The sequence below is a fragment of the Hippopotamus amphibius genome, chromosome 4, assembly GCF_030028045.1.
Source record: "Hippopotamus amphibius kiboko isolate mHipAmp2 chromosome 4, mHipAmp2.hap2, whole genome shotgun sequence".
Taxonomy (NCBI): Eukaryota; Metazoa; Chordata; class Mammalia; order Artiodactyla; family Hippopotamidae; genus Hippopotamus; species Hippopotamus amphibius.
This window is the reverse complement of record NC_080189.1, coordinates 28,624,403-28,651,949: the sequence shown is the minus strand read 5'-3', so window position 1 is coordinate 28,651,949 and position 27,547 is coordinate 28,624,403.

Genomic DNA, 27,547 nt, shown 5'->3' with positions numbered 1-27,547 from the left:
AACAGTATGGACATTCCCCCAAAAAACTAAAAATAGAGCTACCATATGAGCCAGCAATCTCATTCCTGGGTATATATCTGGAAAATAGAAACTCTAATTCAAGAAGATATATGCACCCCAATGTTCACAGCAGCACTATTTACAATAGCTGATGAGCCATTGACAGATGACTGGCTTAAGAAGATGTGATATATATGTGATATAATGTGACATATATATGTGTGTGTGTGTGTACATATATAATGGAATATTGCTCATCCATAAAAAAGACTGAAGTATTGCCATTTTCAGCAAGATGGATCGACCTAGAAAATATTATACTTAGTTAAGTCAGGCAGAGAAAGACAAATACTGTATAGCATCATTTATGTGTGGAATCTAAAAAATAATACAAATAAACCTATATACAAAACAGAAACAGACTCACAGACCTAGAAAACAAATGTATGGTTACCAAAGGGGAAAGAGAGTGGGGAGAGATTAAATTAGGAGTATGGGATTAACAGATGCAAACTACTATACATAAAATAGATCAAACAACAAAGATTTACTGTATAGCACAGGGAACTATATTCAATATCTTGTAATAAACTATAATGGAAAATAATCTAAAAAATACATGTATATATAAATACATATAACTAAATCACTTTGTTATACACCTGAAACTAGCACAATACTATAAATCAACTATACTTCAATAGAAGAAAAGAAAAAGAAATGCATCTTCTATTTTAAGCAACCTCAAACAATTTTTGAAATATATTCTAAATAAAAGGTGTATATTTATATGGAATAAAATTCTAATTAGCTTCCTATTTCTGATAGCAATATTGCTTCTCTTCCACGTCTGCCTCTTCACCCTCTTACACTTTCTTTTCGCAAACTGCCACTGATACACATCATAGTCAAAGGCCATGGGACTTATTTCCTACTACTGGATACTTTCATTCCCTACCACCTTTCCCAAGGCTAAAGCTCTGAGTTAACTGTATCACCCTCACCTCACAAACGCAGGGGGCTTAATCAACTGTTGTCTGTTCCCTCTGAAGTTCCAAAGTTCCTGGATGGGGGAGGGCTTGAGGAAACAGAAATTCTGATCCATGAGATGTGATAATGCTCATGGTCTAATGGCAGGATCACCATATTGGGAGGAGGAACAGGGAGTGAGGGCTATCAGGAGAAAAACAGTGGAGTAGGGCCTGTATGTTATGGTTGGGCAAAGAGATTCAAAGGAACTGCTCAGATTATTGAGAAGGGAAAAAAAGACCACTGTCTTTCTCTTGCATTTAGGTAGTTCAAGCATGCTAGAATTCTAAAATATTAATACTAAAGGGACTTTAGAAATCATTTTTAAGCTCTTTATTGGAGTATAATTGCTTTACACCGTTGTGCCAGTTTTTGCTGTACAACAAAGTGAATCAGCTGTATTTGTACATATATCCTCATATCCTCTCCCTCCAGCAACTCGCTTCCACCCTCCCTATCCCAGCCCTCTAAGTCATCTCCCATTATCGAGTTGATCTCCCTGTGTTATGCAGCAGCTTCCCACTATAGAAATCATTTTATCCAACCTCTTTATTCAAAACCATTTAAGATCAACTTGGGAAGGAGAAAGACTGACGATAGTGGCTAAGAAAGTCTTTTCCTTCCTTCTCTAAATCTCTTATTCTTCTTTTAAATTGTTTTTTCCTCTGCCTTACAAATTTTTGAGGGTGAACTTCTTTATGTTTAATAGCTTTAAGTGTTTTAGTCATAATTTAAAAAGTTTTTCTGTTTCTAGTTGATAGAGGAATTCACTTTTATTCTGGTACATATATGGTTTTATTTAATTTTCATTTTTAAAATATTCAGATATCTGATCAATCAGTGGAATTTATTCTTATGTAGGGATTGAGGCTAGAATCTAATTTTATTGTTTTTCAATCTTTCTCCAGTTAAAAAATTTATCTTTCCTCCAGTGACAATATACATACATTGTTCTACATACTTGGATCTAATTTTTAGTTTTCTATGTGTTCCCTTGGAATGTCAGTCAGTCCATTCATACATACACCAGCCCACACTGTTTAATTAGAGGCTATATGGTATGTTTTAATATCTGTTACTGCTAGTCTCTTTACTTCCCGTTGCCCTTTTTCTCCTGGTTTTTTCCCTCCATAGTAATTTGAGCTTCATTAATATTTTTCACCTAAACTTTAGATTCACTTTATCTAACTCTGTCTTTTTAAAAATTGGTATTTTTATTGGGGTTGTATGTTATCTTGGATAGAATTAGCATCTTGATGATGTTTATTCTTTCTTTCTAAGAACATGGAATACCTTTCCATTTGTTCAGATATAATGTACGTTTTGTAAGTATCTTAAGGCTTTCTTTATAAATTTTTCACATTTGTTAACTTTATACTTTCCTCCCCCATTTTTTAGTTATATTGTTTCTACTTACTCAGAACATTTAACATTTACATTCTAATCTTCCACCTTTACTCTCATCTTTATTTTCCTCTTAGGTGTACAATTAAATATATGCAACAATGCTCACTAGAAGGCCTTTGTTAAATTCTCTCTCGATTGAATGAAGACTGTTCTCTGGCAGACTACTCAGGAAAAACATGTGAGTGCAATATTCTGAGTTCTTACATTGATTAAAATGGGTTATTCATAGCTGTAAAAACTGAAGGACAGTGTATAAAACCCTTGGCTCACACATCCTTCCCTGAACATCTTGAAACTATTACCCTACTTTTATCTGACATTGCATGCTATTGTTGACAATTTTCAGTCTGTTTTGAGTTTCTGATTTATGGTTTATTTATAGCATTCTAATTTTTCCATCCTCAGTTACTTGTTTAATTATATTGAGTTCATTTTTCAGTATTGTATTACAATTTTCCTTTGTATTATGGCTTTTTCTCAGGGCAAGGCAATTATCATTCTTACACTACTCTTCCATTTTCTTTTCCTTTCTTTATTTTTTTTATATAAGAAAATAGTGTTCCTCATCTCATTTAGAGCACAAGAGATGTTTCAGTATCAAAGTAAAAAGTTGCACAATTTTCCATTATTACTGCATGGTAGGACTTCACCTGCCTTACAACTTGATTTTCTCTCCCCAGGACTCAGACAATTCTTTGCTATCAAATAAACCCTCTGGCTGATTGTCCATTACCTATTTTCAATTATTCTTGCCAATGCTGTCTTCAGTATCAGAAGTGATGAGAAATTGAGCATTTTTCCCTTGGAGAATATTACTTGGCTGTATCTTACTAGCTGAATTCTACATATCCAAAATCAATAACCTCAGTTTCTTCCCACATTCCCTAAGTTTTAAAGAAAAATTAGAATGCTGTAAATAAATGTGGTACCAGATGCACTCCAGCAAATGATAGCTCTTAGAATAGCATCTGAAATGACAATATGTACTCACTTGGAATTCAGAAATGAAAATGTCCCAGTGCCTTCCTTGCTTCATTACTGAAGGGAATCAGCCTTATACCACAGCAATCGCCTGTTCCCACCAGCTGACAATGAAATGAATACTCTGTAGGAGCTGAGATGATTGTGGCATTAAACTTAGCAGTCTCTCCATGAGCCTGCAAGACTGCTACTGCATCTAAACTAAATCAGTTTGGAGAAGAGCCTGTACAGAACTTGTTCAATCATTTAAAATCTGGAGGGGAAAAATGAGTAAAGTCAACTGAGTTAGGAAAGAGATTATCAGCTAAGAGATAACTCGGGGATCTGTTTTAGATCAGGCAGAGGGAATAGGACAGAAACAATCAAACAGCCCGAGGAGAGTTGACATCATCTGCAAAAGCCTGAGAGATTGTTTTATTACTGTCATCACTTGCAATGATGACACTAATGATAGTGAACTGGTGTTCAGTGAACACAAAACCCTGCACTAGCAACAGCAGTGGCTACAGAAAGAAAAGCATGATACCGCTTCCCTGGCTGCTACGCTTGGCATCTAAACTACCCAGACTACGACCCAGAGCAGGGACACGGTGGGAACAGAGCAGATGCCTGAGACAGGGATGCGTCTGACATAGCATGACATCAGCTAGAGAGATGATGGGTCTTAATCCTTTAATCTCCTGCTTGGAAGGGTAATAAGTGACAGTTTAGTCCTAAGGGTAATAGGAGGTTAAGAAGAAAGGTGGGGGTGGGAGGTGCGGAGAATATTAATATCTCTGGGTAAAACTTTCTGAATGTATCTCATTTAAGATACACAACAATACAATCAGTTAGATACTATGGTTTCTGTTCTAAATAGGACGTAACCGAGGTTTGAAGAAGTTAAATCTGTCCAAGCTTCAGGAAGCGAGGACAAGGAGCAGAAGGCAGGCTCAAGGTCCAGGGAGGCAGAGCTGCAATTTTCTGTTTTAAGGGCCTCTAGACAAAACTGGACAAGGAAATGGAAGATGATGGAGGATGTGACCTCTTCCCTACACCGTCCTCATCTACGTGGTCCTGCTGGGAGTCACTTGTTTTACCTTAAAGATATTGTACAGCATCTAAAGATTGGGCATTCTGTGTGGATGCAGGATGTGAAGAACCTGCTTACAGTTTCTACTTCTATCTGCAAGTGAAACTCTTTGACCTTCACAGCTAAAATAGAAAACTATTTGTAAAGTGTGAAAAAACCTTCTGGCCATAGTGCGCCTTATGTCTGTTATATTTAGCCTCCATGAATGTTGATATAATTGTAAATCAGCCACACTCCATTTTCTAACAGCTATTAATTATAAGAGAGTTATGTCAAACTGGCACTGTCTTGGAAGTCATTTCTGTTTACCTTTTTACTTCTGTCCAGAGCATATTTGTGGAGAGTCTCTTACAATTAGCTATGGTTTGTGAAATCACACAACCACAACGATGTTTAAACACAGGACCATTAGCCTACATTTTTAATAAATGTAAGAATTTTTTTTATGCTTGATTCATCAATCACTCGGAAATATGATTGAATATCCCATTATATTTTGGATTTCTCAATCTTTTTGCAGATCTGTCAGTTCTTAGTGTATTTTGAAATTTTATTATTAGACATATCCAAGTTTAAAACATGGTGAACTATGATCCAGTAATCCCACTCCTGGGCATATACCCAAAGAAAACCATAATCCCAAAAGAAACTTGTACCATAATGTTTATTGCAGCACTCTTTACAATAGCCAGGACATGGAAGCAACCTAAATGCCCATCAACAAATGAATGGATACAGAAGATGTGGCATATATATACAATGGAATATTACTCAGCTATAAAAAGGGATGAGATGGAGCTATATGTAATGAGGTGGATAGAACTACAATCTGTCATACAGAGTGAAGTAAGTCAGAAAGAGAAGGACAAATATTGTATGCTAACTCACATATACGGAATCTAAAAATGGTACTGATGAACTCAGTGACAAGAACAAGGAAGCAGATACAGAGAATGGACTGGAGAACTCGAGGTATGGGAGGGGGCGGGGAGTGAAGGGGAAACTGAGACGAAGCGAGAGAGTAGCACAGACATATATATACTACCAACTGTAAAATAGTCAGTGGGAAGTTGTTGTATAACAAAGGGAGTCCAACTCGAGGATGGAAGATGCCTTAGAGGACTGGGGCAGGGAGGGTGGGGGGGACTCGAGGGGGGGGCGTCAAGGAAGGGAGGGAATATGGGGATATGTGTATAAAAACAGTTGATTGAACCTGGTGTACCCCCAAAAAAAAAACAAAATAATAAAAAAAAAAAAAAAAAAACATGGTGAACTAATACATTAAAAAGTTGTCTTATGACATTGTTTATCTTTAAAAATATTTTTGCCTTAAAGTTCTCTTTGTTTGATGTTAATCTAAGTATATCAATTTTCATTTAGTTAGAAATATCTTTTTTCATTCATTGACTTTTAAATTTTCTTTATATGATACTAATATAAGTACATCAGCTTTTGTTTGGTTAGGAATATCTTTTTCTACTCTTTGGTTTTCAGAATTTCTGGATCATTGTGTTTTAGATGTGCCTCTTATGAACAAGCTATAACTGAGCTGTATGTGTGTGTGTTTTAAAATCCATTCTGAGAAAAAAAATTAACTGACCCAACATGCCAAGTTGTCAACTGGAGCATTTATTCTGTATATGTCAATAATGGATATTGATATATTTAAATTTATTTATGAAGTTTTGTTTTTGTTTTAAATGTTGCTTTTTTCCTTTCTGCTTTTTAAAAAAAATTTATTTTCTTTTTTATTCCATCTCTTTTTTGCTATAAGTTTGGAAATATATACCACAACCTATTCTTAGAGCAGTTACCTTAACCTTTCTATCATGAGCACTTAGCTTCTTAAAGTCTAAAATCAATAAATATCCTTATCATCCTTCCAAATAATGCAAAGATCTTAGAAATCCAAATACATCTGAACTATTTGATATTGTTGCTGAGTATTTTAGTTCTTTGTGGTTTTCCTTTTATCCCACAATACAGTGTTGTTGTTATTTCCTAATCAATGTTTGTTAAGCAAATTCTTTGTTCCTTATTTCTTTGTTCATGTCAGATCATTCTTCTGAGGTTACTCTTTGAAGTACAACTTTTAAAATTCCTTTTTAAGGATTATTTGAGAACATTCTTTTACCAGCTACAATTTTCTTACACAATTTTTTCTTGTACAATTATCAAAATCAGAAAAGTAACACAGATAAAGACCACTCTCTAATCTGTGATTTTACTCAAACTTTGCCATTAATCCCAATAATGTCCATTATGTGCTCTTGGTCTCCCTTAAGTTGAAACTATTCTTGAGTCTTTTATTGTTTTTCACGGGCTTGCCATTTGGAACAGAATAGGCCAGTTAGCTTATAGAACGTCCCTCAGTTTGGGTTTGTCTGATGGTTTCTCATGGTTAGATTCAGGTTATCACCTTTGGCGGCCATGACACAGAATCCACATTGTGTTCTCCCTGCAACCCATCAGCAGACACGTGGTTTTGCTTTGTCCCATTACTGGTTATGTTATCTTTGATTACTTGATTAAGGTAGTCTCTGCCATGTTTCTCCACTGTAAATTTATCATTTTGCCTTAGCAAATTACTGGCTTGTTAGTAAATTCTTACCTTTTATGGGTAAGTAAACTATTTTTATTTCTTAGCACTTCAAAGGGAACTTGTCAGGTTTCAATTAAAAATTTTTTTTCTCAAATGGCAACATGAAAGCTTGACCTATTTGGAAAATAATTGCAAAGCAGAAAAAGAAATACATCTAAGAATTGAAATTGAAATTTGGGAAATTCCTATCTAGTTTCCTTAAACTATCAAAGTTATCACTAAGATTTTAATAGAAATTTTGAAAGAATGGGAGACTATTAATATAGGTACTTTCAGAAGATAAAATGCTCAACCAAATTATCTCAACCTATCTGGAAACTGTGCCGAATCTTATAATATTAGGAACATATTTAAAGGCATACTTCTTCCCTCTAAAATGTGATTTTATTTTGTTTTTATCATAAATTTCATCCTAAATTTTCCTTTTAGGTAATTAAAAATTATTTTCCTAAGATAATCAGTTGAACACTTGCTTAATTTATTTTCTCTATTTTTAATCACATCAAAAATATTTTTAAAACTGTTAAATTCATTTTGATTAATGTTTTGGCCTCATTCCATAGAGTTTCAATTTATACAAAGCTTAATTTTTGATCATTTCAAAAATATTCTATTGCTGTTTTCTTGATTTAGTCTTGTTTTAATCTTTATTGATTTATTGGCCCAGTTGCTACTTCATAGAATACTTTTTAAAAATTATGAACGTGTCACTTTTCTTTAAGTTTATTTTTTTCTAATTTTATTGAATAGTGATCTGAAAGCACATTCTTCAAATTTCTGCATTTTGAACTTATGTAAATCTTGTTTTCTGTTATACAGGCAATTTTAATATATAAACAATGTGCATTTAAAAATGAATAATCCTTATTTATGGTGTATAAATTTTGTTAAATATCAATTATTTCCAAATATTGATTATTCATTTTCTCTACATTCTTGTTTTATTTTAAATTTGACACAAATAGTAATGAGCTAAAATCAGCACAGTCTTTGGAGGAGTCTGTGGGTACAAATATGAGGCCCATTATTTCTGTTTGACTTTTGTAAAATTATCTGGCCTTTCTGTGACTCAGTCTCATTATGTGAAAAATGAAGATAATAACAGTATATGCCTCATATAGTTTATATAAGGATTAAATATTTAAGAGATACACAAACATGTACATAAAATCAATACTATACAAATGTTAGCTATTACTATATTAGCTGTAAATTCCACTTGAAACTTACATTCTTTTTTTCCTTGTTTCTTGTATTCAACCTTTTATTTTGAAAGTTTTTGTTTCAGTGTTATGCCATAGTAATACAAATTACTGTATTTTATTCTTTATTTATATATGATACATTATTTTTGGTGAATGATTTAGACATCCTCATTCACCGAAGTAAGCGCTATGCTAATCCTATCACGTCATTTTTTTTATTTTTTATTTTCCTTTTTTTTTCATATGTCATTCTTTATTGGCTTCATTCTAAAGTTATATTTTTTAAGGGGTGGGTCTATTATCTATGATTACACTTGTTATATAGACTTGTTCTTAGTTTTGTAACATTAGAACTTTTATTATGCTATTTTTGCAAGCATGTTTGAAAAACAAATGAAATCATTCACCAAAACCATTTCCAAGTTAACCATTGATTTTGTCTCACAAACAAATTCAACAACTTTGATCTCTTTTATAACAGAGGAAGTATTTCACAATTTTTGGCTTTCCTTCTGTCTGACCCCTGCTTTCTCAGTCTGATCCAATTTAACTCTGGGGCGGGGGGATGGGGGGGATTGAATTGAGCCCAGGTTTTGGTCCAACTATTAACTAAAATAATCAACCACATTCTCTTTTCTCAGTCTTATAATTTCTTCTTGTTCTCTCAGCTCACTATTTTTCGTTCTGTTTAAATTTCTGCAGAAAAAAACATTGGTACTTAAAAAAAAAAGGCGGTAGTTTTTGCATCACAGGGCAAGATAGAGGCTGCTGCTTTGTTTAGGAAAACACTTCTGCCAAAGCAAGGCCTCTTCTGAAAGGCGAGTGGGAATTTAGACTAACTGAAGTGCTCTACTAAATAACAGGAATGTGATTTTATTTGTGGGCTGGGTGGCATCTTCACAAAGATATAATTTTGAGCTGGGAAAGTAGAAGACTTGCGGGCTCTGGGATTGCAGAGGGACATGACAGAGAGGTGACAAGAAAGAGGAAATGTTCATGAAGTAGAGGAAAGTGCATGGGCCTCCAAAGCTTGGGGACGAGTTTGAGAAATCTTTGTGAAAGAAACGGTCAGGGATGATAGCCCTTAGGAGCCATGATTCTTGATATCCAATTTAAAGTTATCTTTACGTTGTTGCAGTTCCTTAGGAGATTCAGTCCTGGCCATTCCCTACCATAGCCTAGTATTCACTGAGACCTGGGGGATGCCACCATGGGGCTATCTTGGCATAAAGCTGACCTGACCGGCAGCTGTACCGTGTGGTACAGAGATGGTCAGATACATCAGAGAAGCCCTAAGTGGCGTCTAGAACAAGAGGGGAGAAGGGATGTGCTCCACATGTGTACCCCAATGCCCTCACAAACACTATGGGATATGAGACTGGATTTCCTACAGTCTCCCTTTGTGGGGGCTGGATGTTAAACAAAACTGTGACCATGGAGAACAGAAAAAAGTTGGAAAACTATGGACACATTTAACATAGGTAGTTTTCCCCCAGGTCATACTAAAGTCCTTCACAGATTTCCAATTTGAGAATTGTCTTTTAAAAAGCAACTCTAAAAATTGTGGAAAACATCCTCTACTACAATAAAGGTTTTTAACATTTTGGAGTCAGAGATCTCTTTGAGAAAAATGATAAAACATTGGGTCCTTTCATCAGGCAAATGCATCTACACATATACATGTAAAATTTCATCTAAAATTTAACCCTTATTAAAGATCCAGAAACTCTTCTTTCTTCCTTAAAATTTAATAATTATTTTCTGCTTATTAATTTTTTGATATCACAATGAGTACCTTCAATTTTGGTCTCATTCTGCACATCCCTCACCCTTAGTTATACCCTTGATGACTGATTGTTTCATTTACTCTATTTTCAGGAACTTCTACTATTTCTATTAATATGTCTTCTTGTATGTCGTCTTCCCTCACATTCTCTTAATATATTTTGATTGTGCTCCTCAAATCTGTCTTTTGTGAGCTATACTAGAAACTCCATATGAGGGTAAGGAGTAGAATTATTTTATTACTTCACCCCTAGCATCTTGCACAGCAGCTGGGCATGACTGATAATCAATCAACATGAAAATATTTATTTCATGTATTTATTGTTAGCATTTATTAAAATACTGAATGGAACTGAGTTTCACTGGTCTCATATTTTGCAGCACGCATTCTTACTGTCTCCAGTAATCATTAAAATTCTTTAATAGTAGAATATAAGGGACTTCCCTGGTGGCACAGGGGTTAAGAATCCACCTGCCAATGCAGGGGACACAGGTTTGAGCCTTGGTCCAGGAAGATCCCACATGCTGTGGAGCAACTATGCCTGTGCGCCACAACTACTGAGCCCATGTGCTGCAACTACTGAAGCCGGCGCGCCTATAGCCTGTGCTCTGCAACAAGGGAAGCCACTGCACTGAAAACCCATGCACCACAACGAAGAGTAGCCCCCACTTGACGCAACTAGAGAAAGCCCATGAAGATCCAACGCAGCCAAAAGTAAATTAATTAAAATTAAAATTGAAAAAGTAGTAGAATATAATATGTTGATACCTGTTGAAAAATGGTTAATTGGTCTTTTATAAAATATTCGTGGGTTTCTTACAAATAAAGTGACTATAAATTTGTCATCCAAACAAGAACACTTTTGAGAATGGGTATCAGGTCTATTGATATTTATGCCAAGATATCACTCATAAAAAAGGACCGTGTTGGCTCACCAGAATATGTATCCATCTTGCCTACCAAGTGTTAAAGTAATCCAACAAGGAGGCCAAGACTGAGGGGGCTCTAATGCCTTGATAGCCTACTTATGCAAACCAAAACTGAAGTCAGAGTCAATTCCTGTCTATGCCTCAAGAGTAAGAACAACCAATCTCCAACAGCCAACTAGGCTTTCCCAAGTAATGCAAAGCCTTAAGCTATAGCCAATCAAATAATTTCCTTGCTTTGCCTCTGTTTTCTGTATACAAACCTACACTCTACCTCCAGTCGGCGGACTGCTCCTAACCACATCCAGTTTGGTGCTAACGTATTCCAAGCAATTTTTTCTCAAATAAACTCTTAAAATTTTTAACGTGCCTCTGTTTATCTTTTAACAGAGAGAAACTATTTCATGGGTAAAGTTCTCTTGTGGGCTGAATGTGTCCCTTCCCAAATTCACAAGTCAAAGTCCTCAATATCTAAGAAGGTGACTGTATTAGGAGACAGAGCCTTTAAAGAGGTAATTAAGGTAGACCGAGCTCATCTAATATGACTGGGGTCCTTATAAGAAAAGGAGATTAGAACACAGACAAGCACAGTGGTAAGACCTTGTGAAGACAAAGGGAGAAGACAGACATCTACAAAGCAAGGAGAGCGAAGTCAGAATGAAAGCAACCCTGCTAACACCTTGATCTTGGACTTCCATCCTCTAGAACTGTGAGGAGATAAATTTCTCTTGTTTCAGTGTGTGGTATTTTGTTATGGCAGTCCTAATAAACTAAGAGTCATCCTCTCCAAAAATGTTTTCATAATTTTTAAAATATATTTTCTTCCTTTATGAAGATCACAAAGTAGTGGATCACCAGTCACAGCAGCACCTTGTTTGTTTTGCCTACATGGTGCTTTAAAACGTTAAATTAGTTGCCAACCATTAACTTAAAAATCTGGATTTCTGGCTCCCCTCAAAGTCTCAGAAAACCTGACAACACTTGGGTGTCTATTCTCCTGGGAATAATTCGTATTTATGATATAAAGGAATTCAATAATTTATTTTATTCATTTATGACAAATTTTTTATTGTGGTAAATTATCCATAATATATGTGGGCCCTTTGAGTTTTGACCTTTGCTACGGATATATTAATCGAGTAGTCTCACTGGGTAACATTATTAATATTTTTTTCCCCTTTTGAACCATATTTCCTTGCAATCGGTTCAACCTTGGAGAGCTGGTTAGAGATAGGGCTGATTTCATGTTCCCTTTTAGATATACAATTGAGAGTCTCACACATGGATTGGTGCTTGGGCAGACCCATCAGCGCTGTGGTGAAATCTGATTCTGAGCAAGTTCTGTAGCTCAATCAGAAGATGCCTGTTTCCTCCTCTTAATTCAGTTTCAGCCCTACTACAGAGGGGGCACTCAACCTAATCCGGAAGATCTCTTTTACCATCTGGATTTTGTGGCTGAAGGATGGGCCTGCCTCCAAGATATAGGATAGGTTCCTTTTCTCTTTTCTGTATTCAAGGCTGCTAATGTTCCTTCTCTTTATATTTTAGCCATGAGGATTTTAAGTACACGACTCACCTCAGATTGAAGCTTATCCTGTATCTTAACTATGTACTCTGTTGGAAGAGCACCAAAGGAAACACTTCACTAGCAATAAGAATGGGACCAGGATCCTTTCCCTGTGACACCTGTCACTTAGTCAATACTGCTAGAGTCCCTATGATAAGACTCTTTCTCTGCTAAATGCTAAAGGAGTAACCAAAAATATCATACATAAGATTGCCCTCAGGAAGTTTCCAATCTAGGTTGTATAATGTGGTTGAGGAGATAATAGTGAGTATTCATGAAGGCAGAGGGCTGAGATAATTATATATAAAAGAATCCTCCCTCCCTCCCTCATCCAAGTAGAGGTCCATTTCTACACTATCCTCCTATACTGCCCCCCCCATCGAATAGTATAAGAGCTAAAGTTATTTAAGCCCAGTCCCTCAATTTTTTGCCCACACCCTTATATAAGTTCTAGATAGAACTGCATAGTGTTCGAGTATACTCTAAGTTTGAATATTTGAGTTCTCATTTCAGGTGAATCACCTCTCTTAGTTTTATTATCTACATGTAGTAATCTTTGTATCTCAATGTATGTAGGGTAGTTATGAGTATTAAATGGGATACACTTTTAATTCACTTAAGGCAGTACCTGCCACCAACTAAATGCTCTACAAATAACAGTTGTTGCTATTGGACAAAGGTATGAAAGAAGACCAGGAATGAAAGTAGAAGGGGAAGTTCCTACAATCTATTCTTCATGGATGGAAATAATGATATCACATTAAAAATTAGTTTCCAAACAAAAATTCCAAAATTACCTTTTGTTAAATGTAAAGAAAATAAATCTTTTGCTCTCTCTGATGCAGGGAATTTGGTTGGTATTTACACTGAGAAAAGTAGGAGGTGGCTTCCATGTCTGTTTCACCAGTGTTCTTCTTCACAACTGGCCTTTACTCTTGTTGTAAAAGACCCAACATTTAGAAAACTGAATAATTGGTTCTGAGCAAGTAGAAACAGTCTGTAAATTTAGATTAAGGTAGATACTGTATGCAAATGCTGTTTTATAGAAAAACTGAAATCTCCAGTATGAAGCCATAAGATCCCTTGCTGAATCTGAAGTAACTCAGAATTAATCCCACTTCAACCTAATATTGTACCTTCTTGCATTTGTTCTCTTGGCTACCTTTTACTGATGCCAGTTAACTCTTTAGTTATGAACGGCTCTCCGAATAATAGAATTTTCTGGAAGGAAACCATCAGGGAGAGTTTCGCATCCATAAGGAACTGGTTCACCTCTTGACTGTCTTCTAATGTATTTTCATTAGGCAGTTGGAGAGCAACCATCCATCTCTTAGGACTCTGATGCTATGTCACTGGTAACCGTCACGTCCATGCCCTCCAGGCCAGCCTTCCATGTTCATATTTCATATTAATTCAACAAGCATTTCCTGAATGCCTATTTCTATATCAGGCACAGTACCAAACACTAAGGATATAGTATAAAATGCACATACCTTCTAACCCTCAAGTCTTATTAGCTTAGGAAGTGGGCAATGCCATTTTAGGGTTCTCATTCTAGCTAAATAACACTGGTATCTCCTCCCTAGAAACTTATAATATGACAAGGTAGCAAGACACTGCAAAGATAAAACTGTTTAAATGTCAAATAGTTGCACAGACATTAAAGGCTAAAGCAATTCAGGAGAAAGAGAAAGCAGGTGGTTGAACATTTAGAAGGCCAGTAGAATTTTTTGAGACCATTCATCCATGAAGTTGTAGGGTTATTTTGACCTGAAGTATATTAATTTTGTCTTTTTTTTTTTCAATAAGTGTCCCAGAAACATGGCCTCCCACATTATTGGAGTCATTATATCTCTATATATTAAATACTGAAGGTGTAAAGATACATTAAAGATACAAAAATTTTTTACCTGCTCACATGGGAAGAAATATCAGAGGGAGTTTGAAACAACCTAAATTCTTTGCTGTGAACAAGGTACAGCTTTTCTTTTAAGGTGAGAGCTGTCACTAATAGTTTGTCAGGTAACATCTTGACTTGTTGCAATCATTCCCAGGAGGTGAACTGATCCTTGTGCATCTACCTGGTGCAAAGTAATATCCACCCTTCAGATAAAATTTAGGCCCATGAGCCCTAATCTCAGTTTCATTTGACAGGAAAACGAAGGTTTTCTTTTGTTCCCCAAATACACTCAAAAATACCCCATTCAGGGGTGATTCTCAATCATTCACATGTTTCCCAGTCAACAGAGGAGCATGGTATAAATGCAGATTCCTAAGGGTTCTGCCTAAGTAGGTCCAGGAACCATCCCTTTTAATGCCCAGATGAATGTGATATGAGTGGTCCACAGAAACACCACCCATCTTCAAAGAGGAAAACCTATGAGAACAGGTCAAAAGTAAGAAATAATTCAGTTTGAGGGAGGGGCAGCCAGGACCCATGCATTTCAAAAGGCCGTTACAGAAGCATCCTACAAGAGGAGCAAATCAGGAGCCCGAAGGTTCTCTTTCGATTTTTGGTTCTTACGGTGGCCTCAGGAGGCCCCAGTGAGAGGCAGCAGGAGGAAGGATGCAGTGCCCATTAGGCTGATAGTGAGTCTTGGCAGTTGGCATCCCCCTAGGCTTTGGTTTTTCCAGCAGTCCTCCCCACACAGATTCTTTCTATTGGGATTCCCCTGCCCACGGCTCCCTTTTCATCAGGACAGACCTAAAAGAACCGAAGGGAACGTATTAACAGTAAGTACCAAAGGATTACATTGACGTTTGAATACTAAAATTTGTAGTACACTTCTTTAGAATCTTTTAAGAATCAACACTCTTTTGGTTATATCTCTCCCTGAAGAATGGGGAAATAAAGAAAACTATTACCAAAATCTTTTTGAGACCTATAGATAGTTTATAACCTAGGAAGACGTTAACCAAGTTTACCAAATAGTAAACTCTACACAGGCAGGAAGGTTTTTTCCCCCTAATTTTTTTTTTTATTGTGGTAAAATACACATAACAGGGACTTCCCTGGTGGTCCAGTGATTAAGGCTTTGCCTTCCAATGCGGGTTCGATCCCTGGTCAGGGAGCTAAGATCCCACATGCCTCGAGGCCAAAAAGCCAAGACATAAACAACAGAAGTAATATTGTAACGCATTCAATGAAGACTTTAAAAATGGTCCACATCAAAAAGAATCTTTAAAAAATAAATAAAGTAAAATACACATAACACAAAATTTACCCCCTTAAACCATTTTTAAGTGTGCAGTTCAGTGGTGTTAAATACATTCATATTGTTGTGTAACCACTATCCATCTCCAGGGCTCTTCTCATTTTGCCAAACTGAAACTCTAAACCCATTAAACAATAATAGTTTCCCCATTTTCCCCCTGCTTCCAGCCCCTGACAATCACCATCTTACTGTGTGTCCCTATGAATATGACTCTTCTAGGCACCTCATATAAGTGGAATCATATAGTATTTGTCTTTTTGTGACTAGTTTATTTCACATAGCATTAGGTTCTCAAGGTTCATCCATGTTGTAACATGTGTCACAATTTCCTTCTTATTTAAGGCTAAATAATGTTCCATTGTAGGCATACACCACAGTTAGCTTATCCATTCATCTATCAGCTGGTTCACGGACAGGAATTTTTACACGTTTTGTTCACTACCATAGCCCTAGCACTTAGAAAATTTTCTAGCTTTTATTATGTGTTCAGTGATTATTTATTAAATAAATGAATAATGAACAGTTAAACGTGTGGTCTTGAGTATACTTAAAGCAGCATATGTCCATTGATTTAGCTGCAAATCTTGAGATGAGCCTGCTTCTTGGTCAACTGTGTCCTCTAATCTTTTCTATTCCCCCGCTTTGTCTGGTTCTTTCTTTTACTATCTCTTCAATATCCATTCTCTTGACTCCTCCTGTCTTTTTCTATTCTCCATCTCTCAGACAAAAATCAATAAAACACTGCAACATTGATGTAGCAATGCTGACTAAAGGCAGGGTTGATTGAGCCAGTAAATAGTATTTGAGCACCTTCATTGTACAGGCCTTTGTGCTAGCATTGAGACCATTATACTTAGTTAATATTGTCCAACGAGATCTTAATTTAGGACTATAATTTCAGATCTTTAAAATGCTGAGCGTTACTCAAATGAAGTTCAGTATTTATAAAGTATTTACTAAAACTGCTTAATTCAAACAATATACAGTAGGGAATCTATTTTAAAGGTAATATTCCCTAAAAGTAGTGATGAAGCTTAATGTCTACATTTATCTAAATTAAAGGACCTCTGAAGAGCATTTTATCACACTTGTATATACCAAAAATGTGTCTGAAAGAAATTGACTTCAATGTCAGGTCAAACGAGGTTGGGCACATTCAGAGTAGTTTGGTGATAGAACAATTTGCAAGGCCTAGAGTTAAAAATAATTGAAGGTATGTTATTCAATTTTTTTTTGAAATTGCTTGCTGGCTAGAGTCCAGTGTATTTTGTTTCAGGTCTAACTGGATTTTATAAACACCCAAAGATGGGAATTTGTAATGTCAATACTGACAGAACAATAGCTCTATTGGGCTCAACTATTCAATCTCCCAACAGAATTTCTTGTCTTCCCCCTTATTTTTTTATACCTTCAACACTATGACTTACAAAAACACAAAGCAGAAACCAAAGGCTTCATTTACCAGACCTAGAAATGTTGTGTCACGTCTCCTTTCTCTAAAAAACAAACCAAGAGCCCTGTACTCTTCATCTTTCAAGATTCCTGGATTCCTTAGGCAAGGTCTCTCTTCATCGAAGGACAGCCAACAGGAATCTGCATTCCTTACATCAGCGATCATGCCCTGCTGGACTTGATATTGGCTGTGGCACATCTGATAGACTTACAGTTGTTTCACTGTAATGCCTCCCCAGTGTTTTAAAACAACAACTGCATGAAATACACAAAAGGGTCTCAAAGTATAGAGCAGTTATAGTATGCAGATCAGACAGAAACATAAACAAAATCACATGGGTCAGTAGTTAACTGTGCTTGCTAACAGTTTACCGTGTGGCAACGCTGGGTAGCCGACATAAAGCCATGAGAGGCTCCCCAAGGTGCTTCTCCTGTCCCCAAAATATTGCCTTTATGTATTGACATCTTACCAACTATAGCCTGAAATTCCAACCAGCTTTTTCGGGTTATACAATCTGTTAGTTATTTTCTTAGAAACACTACTGAAGTTGATCAAATGGTTCAAGGAGGTGACAGAAAAATTTTCCTCATGAATTAACATGAATTATTTTGTGAAATTATCTCCTATCACCTTGAACATATTACAGGTCCTCGGCAGACGGAGGGAACTAAGGTACTAACAGGTTAACACCAGGTGAATACTTGATAACTTCAATATCTGAAACTTCTGAAGACCTTTACTAGTATTTTTTTCCTTATTAGTCATTTTTTTTCTTGTTTTCTATAGCCCGGTAAATTTGTAAGTGAATGTTGGACATAACGTGTGAAAACTTCCAGAGATATTTTGCTTCTAGCAGGTAGTTAGGGTAAGGAAAATTCACCTTAATCCAGTCTGAAGTTGAAAATGAGCTAGTTTGAAGCTGAGATTAGTCAGTGTGTGGACCAGTCTATTTCTGGTTTGCTATTCGTATTGAAAGAGTAACTCTTTAGGAGTCGCACCTGAAATCCTAGATGGTTAATTAGGTCTTTCCTCTGTAATAATCTCTGAATTCCATTTTTGTCTCCCAAGCTCTGCTTAGATTTCCAGCCAGTCAACCTTTTGTTACACTTTGGCAAATGCCTTGGGGGGAAAAGCATCATAGAATGCTGTGTTCATTCCCTTTCCTTCCCTCCTTTTCAGCACTCTGGCCCTCAAGTCCTTGTTGCCTTAGAATTTCTCCAGTGTGATTCAAACAGGTCATGTGTGATGCGTGTGTGTGTGTGTGTGTGTATTTTACTCTAGCTTTTCACTTTTCTAGTTTTTCTTGGAAAGGTGATTGGCCTGCTACAAGCTGGTCTGCCATAGCTGAAAGCAGAAGTCTTAAGGGGTATTTGGAATTAACACAGCATATCAAGGGAGAAGCCATGGGAAAGGAAAGACAGAATAAGCTTTCACATTTTTGTGGGTTCTTTTTCACTTGTGGGAGTTGCTTTTCTACTCACTGACACAGCATTCTCTCAGAGTCCTCTTCATAGTCTCATGCACTGTCCTCCCTCTGAGCACCAATCCTTCAGAAACATCATGACTGCTTGGATACTGTCTCGGCTGTAGTGAATTATGTCCATTTTTAAAAATCTTTCATTCATCCCTGTTGTGTGGCCTCTGGCATTCTCGTTGAAGAAAACTACAAAGAAATAAGTACCATCCTAGTAATTTTTAGCAGCAAAGGATAAGTGGTAGTTCTTCCAAACACTTGGAAAAAAATCACAGACACATGGAATCAGCAGGGAACTTAGAGAACACAGTCTAGTCTCTCACAAAGAAGCCAATTTGGGGCTTCCTAGCTGGCGCAGTGGTTAAAAATCCGCCTGCCAATGCAGGGGTCACGGGTTCGATCCCTGCTCCAGGAAGATCCCACATGCCATGGAGCAACTAAGCCCATGCACCACAACTACTGAGCCTGTGCTTTAGAGCCCGTGAGCCACAACTATTGAGCCCATGTGCTGCAACTACTGAAGCCCACGGCACCTAGAGCCCGTGCTCCACAACAAGAGAAGCCACGGCAATAAGGAGCCCGTGCACCACAACAAAGAGTAGCCCCCACTCACCACAACTAAAGAAAGCCCGCACACAGCAACAAAGACCCAACACAGCCAATTAAATAAATAAATAAATAAATAAATAAATAAATAAATAAATTTATTAAAAAAAAAGAAGTCAATTTGCCCGAGGTCCCACCCTGGAGAAAGGAACAGTAACTGTCTTCTTCCTGTCCAGTGCTCTTTCAAAAACACTCTATTGCTTGCAGTAAAGCAGTTACTCCATAGGAAGATTTCTGTTGACTGGTAACCCTTAGATTCTACATCTATAATGTCTTCTCCAGAGAAAAAACCTTCATGATTGTTGTCTATCCATCTGATCCCATACCCTAAACTTCCTCTTTAAGATACTGGTCTCGGTCCAAGGATGGCTGTGAGCTTTAAACTTATGTATTGCTGTTTAAGTTCAGTTCTCCATGAAACAGACATTTACAGGCAGGAAGCTGATTGGACAGCTTGTAGGGAAGGGTAAGGAGGTTTGGGCAGAGGGAAGATTTGAACTGGATGAAGCTGCAACAAGGGCTCCCTCAATCATGCAGGCACTGTGGAGCAGGGATGCTGCCCTCAGAGCTGTGCTGACTTAGGCAAGGGGGACATCTTCATGTCTCTCCCTGGATGCGTCAACCAGTCAAATGTTGCAGGCTGACCTCAGGGAAAGGGTGTGGCCTTGAGCAGGGTGCCTCTCTTTGGTGAAGCACGTGTCCCAGAGAGGGGTTCAACTGAGAGCCGTTAAATGATAAATCTCTCAAGCCTGACTCCTGGAAGGGGAACCTGGGAAACACTATACAGCATCTACTATGGGTTCTTAATGAAACCAAAATCTAGAACAAGTGAAAGTTGAAAGGAAGTCATTAAAGATGAAATCCAAACAAATTAAAAGGCATCTGTATGTGCCTCTCTGTTAGGCTGTCTTTGAAATAAATAGCAGATAGCAATAGTGAAATAACCTAACTGTTTTACTCATAAATGTTTTATACTTGTTATCAAAGACAAGCCGTTAAGGAAGCACGTAAACTTCACGTGCATCTGTCTGGGTGAAGGATGTGAGAGTTCAGGCAATTGCTTTCCAAAGAGTACCTTCACTGCTTTCAGGTTCCTTGTGCAAGTTTTACTGAGAGGCTTAGTAAAATAATTGTACTGAAGTCAAAGGACCTAAAAAGCAGACATCATCCTCCAGTCGTGCACATCACCATTTGAAGAGCTGAGTCAATGTTCATTTAATAAGAATAGTCACCATAGAGTCAAAAAGGAATGTTCGTATTGACTTTAGCAATGACTGCAAGTATCCATTAGTATATTTAATGAAAAGAATTAATGTTCTTCAGTAGAAGAGCTATCATGCTAATAGCATTATTGAATTAGCTTAAGAACATGAATAAAGTACATGATCTCTAAAATTGTCAAATTCCAAATTTTTGAAAACATAATTTAAATGATCAATAAGGAAAATCTTTATAATGATTTATTTATACACAATTCCAACTTTCTCAGTTTCAGCCACATTAAAAGTAAGTTTTTATTGCCATCTTGAAATTCTAAAGCATGTATCCTCTAAGTCCTTAAATTACCTTCAGTTGGGTGTGTGTGTGTACAGGTATTCTTAGAAGTCAAGTTGTACAGGCCATGTGTTTGGGGCCATTATGCTCTTAGAGAGAATGGAGAAAAAATATTTCTATATGAGAATATCAAATAAGAAATTAAGGAGTAATTCAAAGAATGGGAAAATCTCTTATTAATCTGTGACTCCTTTAACTGGCTTGAGAATTCTAATTTTTCACACCCAGTCTAATTTTTAAACAAAAGTTGATGATTGGAGGACTATAAAGCCACCTGATTTTCTTGTGTTCTCAAAGTCTAAGTCATGAAAGAACCCACATAAAATTAGCAGATATATATATATATAGTGGGATTTAAGGGATATGTCAAAGCCATACTTGATTTTAGATATCTTTCCCCAAACAAACCCCCAAAGTTTTGTCTTTTAATCTGTCAAGTCTCCTTTATTGGAGGAACTAATGGGAATGCTGTCACCACAAAACATGATACTTGGAAGGAAGCCCAGGCATTGGGGTAATTTTTATGCGCTTAGTATCCTGCTTAGTATTTGATGCTTAGCCATTTTTTGTTGTTCTTAACACCAAGCAATTTGGCAAGTGATCTATTGGAGAGCACTGAGGAGATAATAGAACAAAGTGGATACTTTTCAGCTGGGAAGGAAGGACTATGAAAAGATTGGCGGGGAGGGCGATGGGCATTTGATGGAGAAAGTGTGAGTACACGTTGCCAGGGACAGGAAGAACAGAAAGACATACTTCATGGATTTCACAGTTTTCCCTGATGCCAACACTGATAGCTGGCCTTCTATATTCTACTGTTCTTTCAAATGGTAACTTTCTCTGACTTACATTGTGGGGTCCTCGCACCTTTTCTATCCTCTTATACCTTTTATGTTTGAGAATGTTAACATGTCTCCAGTTCTTTTCTCTTCTTAGTGCTGAAGACTTCTATTTATGCCCAAGCATAACCCCAAGGACCACAGGAAGAAGTAAAAGTTAAAATGCTGCCACTTATAAGCAAAGTATGTGTTACTTATGTTTCACTATCAATGAAATAAGAAACAGTATGAAGAGCAAAGAAGCAGCTTACTGTCTTCTCTTTCCAAGCTAAGTATGCATTCTTTCCTCATTCATTCTTAACCTGGATCATTAGGGACAAACGGGTATGATTATACCTTGTAACTATTGCCATTTTTGTAGTACAATATTCTGTTGAAAAGTTCTCTGATGATTCCAATAATTGTTCTTCTCATATTAAGATCCTCTGGTTCTAAATATTTGATAAACCCTGTATCAAAGCTTTTATAACTTTTGGTGAAGAAATGGGAAAACATTTTCTGATGAACCAGTCTAAATGCTCAAAGATGGATTTTGAAGTAATAATGGCCTTCATAATTGAATTTTTTAAATGAAATCCATAATAAGTATCTCAGTCAAGATACGGATGAGTTTCTGCTGAAGTCATAGTCTCCTTTTATGTGAGGGCTATTAGTTTGTGAGCTGGTTATACAGAAGCTAATCTGAGCATTGATCTGACTTGATAAATTTTATTTAAAATTTTTCATGTGTATCAGGTATGGTGATAGAATTAAAATTCTGGGAAAAAGGCTGTGTGTGTGTGTGTGCACACATGCACGCATGTGTATAAACTGATATATGTACGGGGAGGTACATATTCATGTAAATACTGTAAAATAAGAATTTTTAATGAGCATACGTCAGGAATTTGAATACTTATCTATAGACAGCATCTAACAATGAATTTCTAACATGATATTTCAAAGCCTGTTACTGTTTAAGTCCTAGAAATAGAAATGCATGTGCTCACATAGTATTGCTTCTTTTTAGACTCTGGGTATTTGAGTAGAAAAGGCTGCTATCTGAAGTTCTAAGAGCTAAACTTCACAGGCACACTAGAACTTTGAATGTTCTGAGATTTAATGTGAGCAATTTCCTTGCTCTTTTGCCTAGCTGGTAAATCATTTACTCCAGTGGGCAGAATTTTTCTTTTAAAAATGCTTCTTTTGAAAAAAGTACCTCAAAATAGAGTTGAAATAGAAGCACTGTGTACTTGCTCTGGATACAAACCTACCAAAATAGAAAAGAGTGGTTGGCTTTTTAACTAAAAACCCAGTGGGAAAACGGGAGGAAGGAATTTTAAATAAGAAAGATGTATCTAAAAATCCTTTCTAGTAAGTAGAAGGAAAACTACAAATTATTGGATAGAGTTTGGTACTAGTGGAAGTAGAGAAGTATACATTTTGTTCTCAACAGACCTGGAGGGCAAGATAACACTTTGTTCTGGGGCTGAATATCTATACCTATTCATTCCCGGCCCCCAAGCTCTAGCAATAAAACAGTCCTATTGGGATCTGACAGTCCTGAGTCTGAGTTACAAGCATTCCAACAATACCTGTGTATATTTCTTATACAGAATGGAGAGGAAAATAATTTTCAGAACCAAAATCATAACCAAAGAGAAGCGTTACATAAAAGAGGAAGCCAAGCCTATATCATAACTAGATGTTTCCCTTCGTGTCTCAAAGGAAAAGTTAGTCTATTTTCTTAGTCACCCTATTAATTCATAGACTTGACATCACTCTGAATGTCAAGTCACATACGTTTACTCCCACATATATATACCTATATATCATATTTCCTTGGTTTGTAGATGCATCACTCCAATCTCTGCCTCTATCTACCTGTGTCCCACAGTGTTCCCTGGTGATGGGAGAGGCTGACTAGGGACCAGATTCTGTCTCCAGCAGGTGTCCTGGCTGTGGTAGTGTCATTAGCCCTCATGATTTTACCAGCAGTGATCACCACGAGGACCACTTCAGAAGAGTGGCCTCCCCTCAGGGTCCGTGGTGGAGTTGGTCGCTATGTCTCACTTTAGGCCATTAGTCAGCATCATTATGTTTGGTGTTCATTGCGCAAACCCTCCAAACTCTTCAAATAAGAAGAGCTGCCTAATCCATACATTCAACCAGGACATTTCTGAGCACTGACCCTTAAGTGCCATCTAAAGAGATTTTTAAAAGCTGTTAGGATTGAAGTTTTAAATTTTGAAATGCAATGGAGACTCTATTGCCCATAGAACACAATTCTCAGGATTTCAACATTAACATCTGCAAAGTACCCCATTTTGTGCAATATTTTAATTCCTAATAAAATAAGAAACAATCCATTAATATATAATGTAATTTGTGCAACGAATGCCATTGATAACAAGAAAAGAGAAAAATAGACTGAAGTGTTCCCAAAACTGAAGAGGAAACAAAGAAAAAAAAAAACAATACAAAAATTCATTATCTTAGTTATTACAGCAAAATTATACTGGTTTGTGACTTATCAATCACAGATGAAAGATGTAAACAACACCAGAAATCATCCTTTCAGCAGAGATGTCAGTCATAAAGGAGGTTTCATCATTGATATGCTTGTCCAATGTGGTTTTAGAACCACTGCTACAAGCTCTGGCTGTATCCAGAATGATGCTTAGTGGTGAGCAGATGCTTGGAAATAAAAGTTTGCCCTGGGCTGCCAGGAGCCTAAGGACAAAGCTAATAGTCCCTATAAACCATTAGTTTAAAAACAGAATTGTCAATACAGCCACAGGCTACCAATTTTCTAAGCATCAATAATCATGACATACAAATATGGATGATTTTAAGAAAAGAAACTATCTCCGATACATAATCTTTTTTGCTTTTACTTCTATGGATCTGTGCCTACTCAATATCTTACAGCAGCAACTCAAAATTAATTCACAAGAAAAAGAGAAACAGGCTAGTAAACACTGTATTTATTAGCTCACAGCAAGAAATATGTGCTTAAAATGGGATTTATTCTTTCTGATTGCTATTGGAATAGACACAATTTTTGAAATGAAAGTTTTAGAAGATGTATGGCTGCTGAGAGAGCAGTTTCTCACATGTCAAGCTATGTTAGCTACATTGGAATAAATCATCAAAGAAATCACACAGTTCATGCAAAGTACCATTTCACTTTCTACCCACACGAAGCAACTGTGGGACAACTATCGTTACCGAGTTCACTGCATCCTATGAAATAATATCCTTGAATCACAGACAATTAGTATTCTTCCTCTTTTCTTGGTGCTCAGATTAGTCCTTTTGTAATTTCTCTTCTTCTCATCCTCTCTCCCTTGCTACTTCTCCAACAATATCTTCCTTATTCTGACATTGGAAGGTCTGCTCAGCTACCCTCATGCCCTCAGTTTTCTCCCCTCCTCACTTCCCCTCCTCACTTCCCCTCTTTCACTGGTATTAATGCCGCTTCCTTAAAGCCCCTGTAGATGACAGTGCCTATATCACAGACTTGTCCTCCATCTCTCCAGACTGCTGTCACAGCATGTATCAAATGGCATTGCTCGTTTAGAATGACAATGATGACCGATATTCTTTTTACAAATAGGCTTAGATTTCGACCCTTTTTGCTTGAATGTGTGCTGAGATTTTTATCCAAACAAATTGAAAAAGGTTTGACTAATAATTACATAATATCAAAGTTCTGGGTTGAAGGGTTGCCTTTGCTATTTTACAGCTTCTATAAACATGTCACCATTGGTTGAGAGAAGAGATTCTTGGACAATAAAATACACTATGAGTCCCTCTTACACTAAACAACAACAACAACAACTCAGTCAACTAAGGCAAAATCCCATTATGACAGAAGGAAAAAAGGTAATAATAACTATTTTTCGAGAGCTTATATTATGTGTCAGAAGCCTCGCATTTGCTATGTAACACACACAGCCCTGTGACCTTGCTCTCCATCGTGCCAGCTCTGTTCCAGCAATGGGCACACTCAGTCTCCGAGAAGTTACATCGCTTGTCAAGTTCTACTGGCCTACTCAGTCTCTCACAGCCTCAAACATCCATTCCATTTCATTTGCTCCCCATCACTTAATGATATATCAGACTAATTTGAGAGACATGATTTTGTTCTGATAGAATATTATCTATTATAAGGCAAATATTTTATAACAGACTTTTACTATCTTTTTCTTTCTTTCCTATAATTCTTACCAGCAAATGGCTCAGGATCTGAGCTCTTAAATCATAAGACTGGACTCTACACTTCTTTGCCTTTGTGCTGCTTAAACATCTCTCTCTTTGCAAAGCTTACACATTTCGGGGAAGGCCAAACTGTCCCCTTAACACCAGGTTCTGCCAAAAACTTTTTGCTAACTCATGTCCTGTTTAATCCACGGGGCAGGGAAATAGAGAGATTTTTCCTTAGTCATCAGAGTGGCGGTTCTGATGGGGAGAAGGCTGCTGAGGGAAAAGCACAGCTGAATGCCTGACAGCTTGCCCTTTGGAAGGTAAATGGCACATGTTTTCACTCCAGGAACTCAACTTGTCACGGGGTAGTCATGTAACAATGAAATCAAGTTAATTATCTCTTTGTATAAAAATGTGCTCTGGACGTACTAGTTAAACATTAGGACTTAGAGGGATCAATTTTCTAAACGCCTACCTCTGAGAGTTATTGCAGAGGGGGAAGCGTATACAGAAATTATTCAGCGGTGATGTTGTATTAACAGAAACAGGGCCCTTGTGCCCACATGATGCGTGGATCACTGCAGGGAAAGGTGCTGTTGTCGAGTTGATTCTTCACACTTATTGTCTAAAAGGCACAGAGGGTTGGTGATGACTGAGAGAGTCAGTCAATCAAGACAGTCGTGAAAGTGTTGTTTTCCTCAGTAGAAGCCCGAACCCCTTAACATCACAGATCTTGTCTTATCAATCTTGGCATCGCCAGAGTCTAGCACAGAACCTAAGTAGTTGCTCAACATTTGTTTACTGAACTGAAACGAAGTGAAAATCAAATGAGATAATCATTGTAACTGCTTCTCTAATGAGAAACTATATACGGCATTATAATATTAAATACATCATTCTTATTATGACTTATAAGAATTTAGTTATTTAATTTTTACAACCATAAAATATGCACTATTTTTATCCCTCATTTTATAGGTGGGAAAACTAAGGCAAGGAGAGTTTAATGAATTTTCCCAAAGTCACACAATTAGTAATGGGTTCACCTGGGATCTGAACCCAGGATTCTCTTGCCCCAGGGTCCATGTTCCTAACCATCTGGCAATACTTGCCCCTCATAAAGTCTCATAAGAGAATGTTTTCCTCGGGCCCTGTGTATTTGGTCATATATGCAGTTGTTATTTTCCTTATTATGCTGTGAACTCTTGAACTCTTCTAGGAAGGGTCCGAGGGCTAATCACCTTTGAATCTAGTCCAGGGCATCCTTGAACACACTGATCTGTTTCGAGTTGAATAAATATATCAAAGTCCTCACCTCAGAGGAAAAGATAACTGTAGTGGAAATTTTCAAAGGTAGCACAGTGATTATGCTTGAGTTCTGGATTCTCATTTGCTCAACTATTTCATGACTAAAATCCCCTAAGAAAGGAAAAATTGGGCAGTACCCAAACCAGGACCTAGACCAAACCAAGGAACCCTGAGATCTTTGGGGAAAACCTGAAGCACATAGAAGGAAAGCACCGTTTTCTCAGAGGCAGGCTTATGCTGGCAACACTCCAAGCAGTTTGTTTGGAGATGAGAACAACAGCAGCCGGCTCAGAAATGTCTGCCAACTGGTAACATACGGGGGAATCTTTCCCTAC